We start from the raw sequence: 7,605 nt of genomic DNA on the forward strand, positions 1-7,605 counted from the left end.
TCAGTCCTCAAAAAAAGCTAGTCCCCACTCAGGTCCGTCATCTGTTAAAAATATAAGGGACTTCCAAGTTACTGGTAGCAGAAAGGCTCTGGAAAAGCAAAATGACCCTTGCCCCCCAAAAGAAATTCAGAAAATTTTGTGCTCCCAAATCCAAATGCCTATTCTACAATAATTTGTTCTCCAATTGTCAAATAGCACTCCGTACCCCCCAGATCTCACCGTATGGCTAAGTGGTACGATACAGCCACATATGGGGTATTGCCACTTTTAGAAGAAATTGTGTGACACATTTCGGCACCATTTTTACCCATTGCCCTGTGTGAAAATGTAAAATCTGAGGGTAAAACATTTTTTTGTGGTAAAAATATAATTATGCTTTTTTCACTGCCCAATGGTATAAATTTAAAAATTAAAAAATACTCACTACTTCCCTAGATGAATTCCTTGAGAGGTGTAGTTTACAAAATGGGGTCACTTGTGGGGGTTTCTGCTGTTTTGACATGTCAGCGACTCTTCAAATGTGACATGGTGTCTGCTGCCTATCCCAGCCAACATAGCGCTCCTTTCTCTTCCGAACCCTGCAGTACACCAAAGCAGTGGTTTTCCCCCACATATGGGGTATCGGCGTACTCAGGAGAAATTGTACAACAAATTTCATGGTGCAATTTATCCTGTTACCCTTATGATAATGCAAAATTAGGGAATGAAAAACATTTTTTATGGGAAAAATGTGAAAATTTTATTTTTACGGCTCAATATTATAAACTTCTGTGAAGCAGCTGGGGGTGCAAGGTGCTCACCACACATCTAGATAAGTTCCCTAAGGGGTCTAGTTTCCAAAATGGTGGCACTTGTGGGGGGTTTCCACTGTTTAGGCACATTAGGGGCTCCCCAAATGTGACATGGCGTCCGCTAATTATTCAAACAAATTTTACATTCAAAAAGTCAAATGGCGCTCCTTCCCTTTCAAACCCTGCCATGTGCCCAAACAGTAATTTGCCTCCACATATGGGGTATCGGCGTGTTCAGGAGAAATTGCACAACAAATTTCATGGTGCAACTTATCCTGTTACCCTTATGATAATACAAAATTAGGGAATGAAAAACATTTTTTGAGGGAAAAATGTGAAAATTTTATTTTTACGGCTCAATATTATAAACTTCTGTGAAGCAGCTGGGGGTGCAAGGTGCTCACCTCACATCTAGATAAGTTCCCTAAGGGGTCTAGTTTCCAAAATGGTGGCACTTGTGGGGGGTTTCCACTGTTTAGGCACATTAGGGGTTCCCCAAATGCGACATGGCGTCTGCTAATTATTCAAACAAATTTTACATTCAAAAAGTCAAATGGCGCTCCTTCCCTTTCAAACCCTACCATGCGCCCAAACAGTAATTTGCCTCCACATATGGGGTATCAGCGTGTTCAGGAGAAATTGCACAACAAATTTCATGGTGCAATTTATCCTATTACCCTTATGATAATGCAAAATTAAGGGATGAAAAACAGTTTTGTGGGAAAAATGTGAAAATTTTATTTTTACAGCTCAATATTATAAACTTCTGTGAAGCACCTTGGGGTTCAAGGTGCTCACCACACATCTAGATAAGTTCCCTAAGGGGTCTAGTTTCCAAAATGGTGTCACTTGTGGGGGTTTAGGTACATCAGGAGCTCTCCAAACGCAACATGGCGTCTGCTAATTATTCAGACAAATTTTACATTCAAAAAGTCTAATGGCGCTCCTTCCCTTCCGAACCCTGCAGTGCGCCCAAACAGTGATTTTCCCTCACATATGGGGTATCAGCACGCTCAAGAGAAATTGCACAAAAAAATTTGGGGTCCATTTTTTTCCTGTTACCCCTGTGAATATAAAAAAAATTGGGTCTAAAGTAACATTTTTGTGAAAAAAGTTAAATGTTAATTTTTTTCTTCCACATTCCAAAAATTCCTGTGAAGCATCTGAAGGGTTAATAAAGTTCTTGAATGTGGTTTTGAGCACCTTGAGGGGTGCAGTTTTTAGAATGTTGTTACTTTTGGGTATTTTCTGTCATAAAGACCCCTCAAAGTGACTTCAAATATGATGTGGTCCCTAAAATAATGTTTTTGTAAATTTTGTTGGAAAAATGAGAAATCGCTGGTCAACTTTTAACCCTTATAGCTCCCTAACAAAAAAAAATTTTGGTTCCAAAATTGTGCTGATGTAAAGTAGACATGTGGGAAATGTTATTTATTAACTATTTTGTGTGACATATCTCTCTGATTTAAGGGCATGAAAATTCAAAGTTTGAAAATTTCAAAATTTTCGCCAAATTTCCGATTTTTTCACAAATAAACACAAGTTATATCGAAGAAATTTTACCACTATCATGAAGTACAATATGTCATGAAAAAAACAATCTCAGAGTCAGGGGAATACATTGAAGCGTTCCAGAGTAATTACTTCATAAACTGGCAGTGGTCAGAATTGAAAAAATTGGCCTGGTCACGAAGGCAAAAACAGGCTCTGGTGCGAAGTGGTTAATAGTGCTGGGGTGTACAGAAACAGTTCCAGAATTTTGGGCTGAGGCCCTCCAGTCTTCCTCTATAGAGAGGGGAAATATGTGTGAAGGTACCCCAGGAGGGCTCCAAATGTGTGGGTAAAATATATATCCCTCGGGGGGGGAAATTGAAAAAAAGTTTAAAAAAATTTTTTTTGTGGACTTAGAAAATTTTCACACATGTGTCAGACTTCCAGAGAGGGGAGCATGTCAGTGCGCGCATCCGATTTCAGTTCCAGAGCGATTCATCCGATGAGTCCTTCATACTTAGTCGTTTTTGCAAAATTTTTGACTTTTTTGAAAATTTCACTTTTCTGTGAAAATCTCCGCTAAATGAGGTTATACTATGTTAGAGGCCATCCCAGGAGGGCTCCAAATGTGTGGGTAAAATATATATCCCACAGGGGGAAAATTGAAAAAAAGTCGAAAAAAAATTTTTTTTTGAGGACTTAGAAAATTTGCACACGTGTCAGATTTCCAGAGAGGGGAGCATGTCAGTGCGCGCATCTGATTTCAGTTCCAGAGCGATTCATCCGATGAGTCCTTCATACTTAGTCGTTTTTGGCAAAATTTCTGACTTTTTGAAAATTTCACCTTTTTGTGAAAACTTCCACAAAATGAGGTTATACTATGTTAGAAGGCATCCCAGGAGAGCTCCAAATGTGTGGGTAAAATATATATCCCACAGGGGGAAAATTGAAAAAAAAGTTGTAAAAAATTTTTTTTGTGGACTTAGAAAATTTTCACACATGTGTCAGACTTCCAGAGAGGGGAGCATGTCAGTGCGCGCATCCGATTTCAGTTCCAGAGCGATTCATCCGATGAGTCCTTCATACTTAGTCGTTTTTGTCAAAATTTTTGACTTTTTGAAAATTTCACTTTTTTGTGAAAACTTCCACAAAATGAGGTTATACTATGTTAGAAGGCATCCCAGGAGAGCTCCAAATGTGTGGGTAAAATATATATCCCACAGGGGGAAAATTGAAAAAAAGTTGAAAAAAATTTTTTTTGTGGACTTAGAAAATTTTCACACATGTGTCAGACTTCCAGAGAGGGGAGCATGTGAGTAAGCGCATCCGATTTCAGTTCCAGAGCGATTCGCGCAATGAGTCCTTCATACTTAGTCGTTTTTGGCAAAATTTCTGACTTTTTGCAAATTTCACTTTTTTGTGAAAACTTCCACAAAATGAGGTTATACTATGTTAGAGGGCATCCCAGGAGGGCTCCAAATGTGTGGGTAAAATATATATCCCACGTGGGGAAAATTGAAAAAAAGTTGAAAAAATTTTTTTTTGTTGACTTAGAAAATTTTCACACATGTGTCAGACTTCCAGAGAGGCGAGCATGTAAGTAAGCGCATCCGATTTCAGTTCCAGAGCGATTCATCCGATGAGTCCTTCATACTTAGTAGTTTTTGCAAAATTTTGGACTTTTTTGAAAATTTCTCTTTTTTGTGAAAACTTCCACAAAATGAGGTTATACTATGTTAGAGGGCATCCCAGGAGAGCTCCAAATGTGTGGGTAAAATATATATCCCACAGGGGGAAAATTGAAAAAAAGTTGTAAAAAAAATTTTTTGTGGACTTAGAAAATTTTCACACATTTGTCAGACTTCCAGAGAGGGGAGCATGTCAGTGCGCGCATCCGATTTCAGTTGCAGAGCGATTCATCCGATGAGTCCTTCATACTTAGTCGTTTTTGTCAAAATTTCTGACTTTTTGAAAATTTCACAATTTTGTGAAAACTTCCACAAAATGAGGTTATAATATGTTAGAGGGCATCCCAGGAGAGCTCCAAATGTGTGGGTAAAATATATATCCCACAGGGGGAAAATTGAAAAAAAGTTGAAAAAAATTTTTTTGTGGACTTAGAAAATTTTTCAACTTGTGTCAGACTTCCAGAGAGGGGAAAATGTGAGTGAGCGCATCCGATTTCAGTTCCAGAGCGATTCGCCCGATGAGTCCTTCATACTTAGTCGTTTTCAGAAGTCACAATTTTGACTTCCAGGACCCGCAAAACGTTAGTAAATTGAGCCCGCTCCCCAGTTCCAAGCGTTTTGAGGTGTCCCTGGTTGCAGTAATGCAGCCTGCCCACTAGATGTCGCAAAAGAGACAAAAAGTGAAAAAGAACCAGAATGAGGAAATTCCAGGGAGCCGAATCCGCCTGACAGTTCCAGGCGATCGGGTACTTTTTGGAATGCGTCCCTAAAGTGGGTATAGGGTGACACTCCATACAAAGACCCAGTTTTGCACACCACCGGCAGAATATATGAGAGAGAGGTACCTCTCAGCCCCGACACATTTTGACTCATTTAAGCAGGTTTTCACCTCCGTAGGCCCGGGTACGCGTTTTGGCTATGAGTCCCTGTTCGGCTGGAGGTCTGCACCTTGGCTGAACCCAGGCTTCCGCAGCTGCGTGGGGGGACTTTTGCCGGTCGCCTATCCCAAGTCAGAGAGGTGTTCCTGGGTTGAAGTGAGCCTGGCCAGACCCCCCCCACGGGCCCTGGTTCTCCACATGGGGGCGCCGTCAAGGCTAAAATCTGGATTTTTAGGCCCGGGAGAGGCTCCATGAGGGCGGATGCTTTTGTGGCTTTGACCCCAGTTCCACATCCAGTACCCCCTCTGCAAGGGCGCCTGTACCCGAGTCTCGCTTCCAGGACTCTTGGGCACGTATTTCCCGACGACAGGGGTTAGCAGCCTCCGTACTTGGGCAAGTCCCTCCACGCACCCCTGCTCTTCCTCCGATCGATCTGGCGCAGCGCTCCTGGGTGGGGAGGTGGCGCCGCTCGCTCGGCCCGGGCTTTGGAGCTCGCGCTGGCTTAAGGTGAGCGGTCCCCTTCCTCCTCTACCCCCGGGCTTTCGACACCTATCTTTGGGCGCGCACGCCGGCCTCGCCTCCCGTCCGCGGAGGTGGCCGAGCCGTGGGGAGATTGGCCCGACCCGAGCGAAGGCAGCGGTCCGACGACCCGCACGGGCGAACGGCGTGGCGCCCACCCACCCAGGCGTGGGGGCCGTCGTCCGAATCGCTTCCTGTGCGGGGAAGCACACCGATCTTCTCCGAGGGCGGCCCTTTTCTTCCAGATGCGTAACCGGCCAGCGGAGGCCCGCGCCGCCCCTCGCGTCCGACAGGGCGGCCTCCGCGGCGGTGGCGACAGCGGCGGCGGTGGGTGGCGTCTCCGCGCCACTGCCGAGCTTCGCGATTTCCAGTCTTTTCCCGGGCCCCTACGTCAGTGGGGAGGACGACAGATGTGTGGAGGCAGGCGAAGGGGGTTCTCACCGTGTGGTGTGCCCCAGCCCGACCGTCACCTTTCCCCTTCGACCCTCATCCTCCCTGGCGGCTCGGCAGGGAGAAGGAGAGAGAGAGCGAGCGCGGAAACCCCAGAGCCAAGGGGTTAGATGGAGAACGGGAGAAGGAACGAGGGCCAAGAGGTAGGGAGTACGGTGAAAGGCCGACCTGGGGTTCCCCATGCGCTCCCGCCCCCGGGCGGGGAGCAGCCCTGGGAGGAAAAGCCGCTCGGGCATCCCTTTGAGGTTACGGGCGCGAGCGGGAAGAGGGACTACTCTGGAAGGCGACGCCGACACGGCCTGGCCGACGACCACCCACGCGACCTCCGCGTCGTCGGGTTAGTGCCGGAGCCGCGGCGGACCCTGACGGCCAGCCCCCCTCTCCCAATCCTCGTGCCTGTCCGCCGGTGGGTCGAGGACCCCCCGCGGCGGAGGCAGGTCTAAGCCAGACGGTGGCGCCACATAGGCCCACCCCCGCACGCCATCTCCCCGAGCGACCCTGTGTGTTGCCTTGGGTGCGGTTGGTGAGACGGGGGCGGCCGTGGCGTCCTCCGGAGGCCAGTCACCTCGCCCTCCCCGTGCAAGGGGTGTTTTCCAGACGCCTGCCGCTTCGGTACCACGCACCGCACAGCGAGCCGCTCCTCCCGCACATGTCCCCGGTGCTGCGAGGGCTCCGTTCCCCGCCCCCCCCAGGGAAGCCCCATGCCATCCCGCATCCTCTCCGGACGCCGCACGCCCTGCCTATACCCGTTCCGTCCGGGCGCCCTGCCGCCGCGGGGCTCTTCCGCCGCCCCCCCTCTCTTCCCGCAGGCCTCTCCTCTCCCGAACCTCGACGCGGTCCAGTCGTGTTGGGGGGCTACCTGGTTGATCCTGCCAGTAGCATATGCTTGTCTCAAAGATTAAGCCATGCACGTGTAAGTACACACGGACGGTACAGTGAAACTGCGAATGGCTCATTAAATCAGTTATGGTTCCTTTGATCGCTCCAAACCGTTGACTCGGACAACTGTGATAATTCTAGAGCTAATACGTGCAAACGAGCGCTGACCGCCAGGGATTCGTGCATTAATCAGATCAAAACCAATCCGGGGTCCCGGGCGCGGCGTCGGGACGGTCCTCCGCGGCCTCCCCCCTGCCGCGCTCTCCCCGTAAGCGTTGCGACTCTGGATAACCTCGGGCCGATCGCACGTCCCCGTGACCGCGACGATCCATTCGGGTGTCTGCCCTATCAACTTTCGATGGTACTTTCTGTGCCTACCATGGTGACCACGGGTAACGGAGAATCAGGGTTCAATTCCGGAGAGGGAGCCTGAGAAACGGCTACCACATCCAAGGAAGGCAGCAGGCGCGCAAATTACCCACTCCCGACCCGGTGAGGTAGTGACGAAAAATAACAATACAGGACTCTTTCGAGGCAATTGGAATGAGTACACTTTAAATCCTATAACGAGGATCTATTGGAGGGCAAGTCTTTTGCCAGCAGCCACGGTAATTCCAGCTCCAGTAGCGTACACTAAAGCTGCTGCAGTTAAAAAGCTCGTAGTTGGATCTTGGGATCGAGCTGGCGGTCCGCCGCAAGGCGTGCTACCGCCAGTCCCAGCCCCTTTGCCTTGGGGCGCCTCCCCGATGCTCTTGACTGAGTGTCCCGGGGGCCCGAAGCGTTTACTTTGAAAAAATTAGAGTGTTCAAAGCAGGCAGCCACGCCTGAATACTCCAGCTAGGAATAATGGAATAGGACTCCGGTTCTATTTTGTTGGTTGTCGGAACTGGGGCCATGATTAAGAGGGAC

Source organism: Phyllobates terribilis, unplaced genomic scaffold (assembly GCF_046119375.1).
Source record: "Phyllobates terribilis strain yellow unplaced genomic scaffold, ASM4611937v1 Scaffold_24__1_contigs__length_18792416, whole genome shotgun sequence".
NCBI classification, from domain to species: domain Eukaryota; kingdom Metazoa; phylum Chordata; class Amphibia; order Anura; family Dendrobatidae; genus Phyllobates; species Phyllobates terribilis.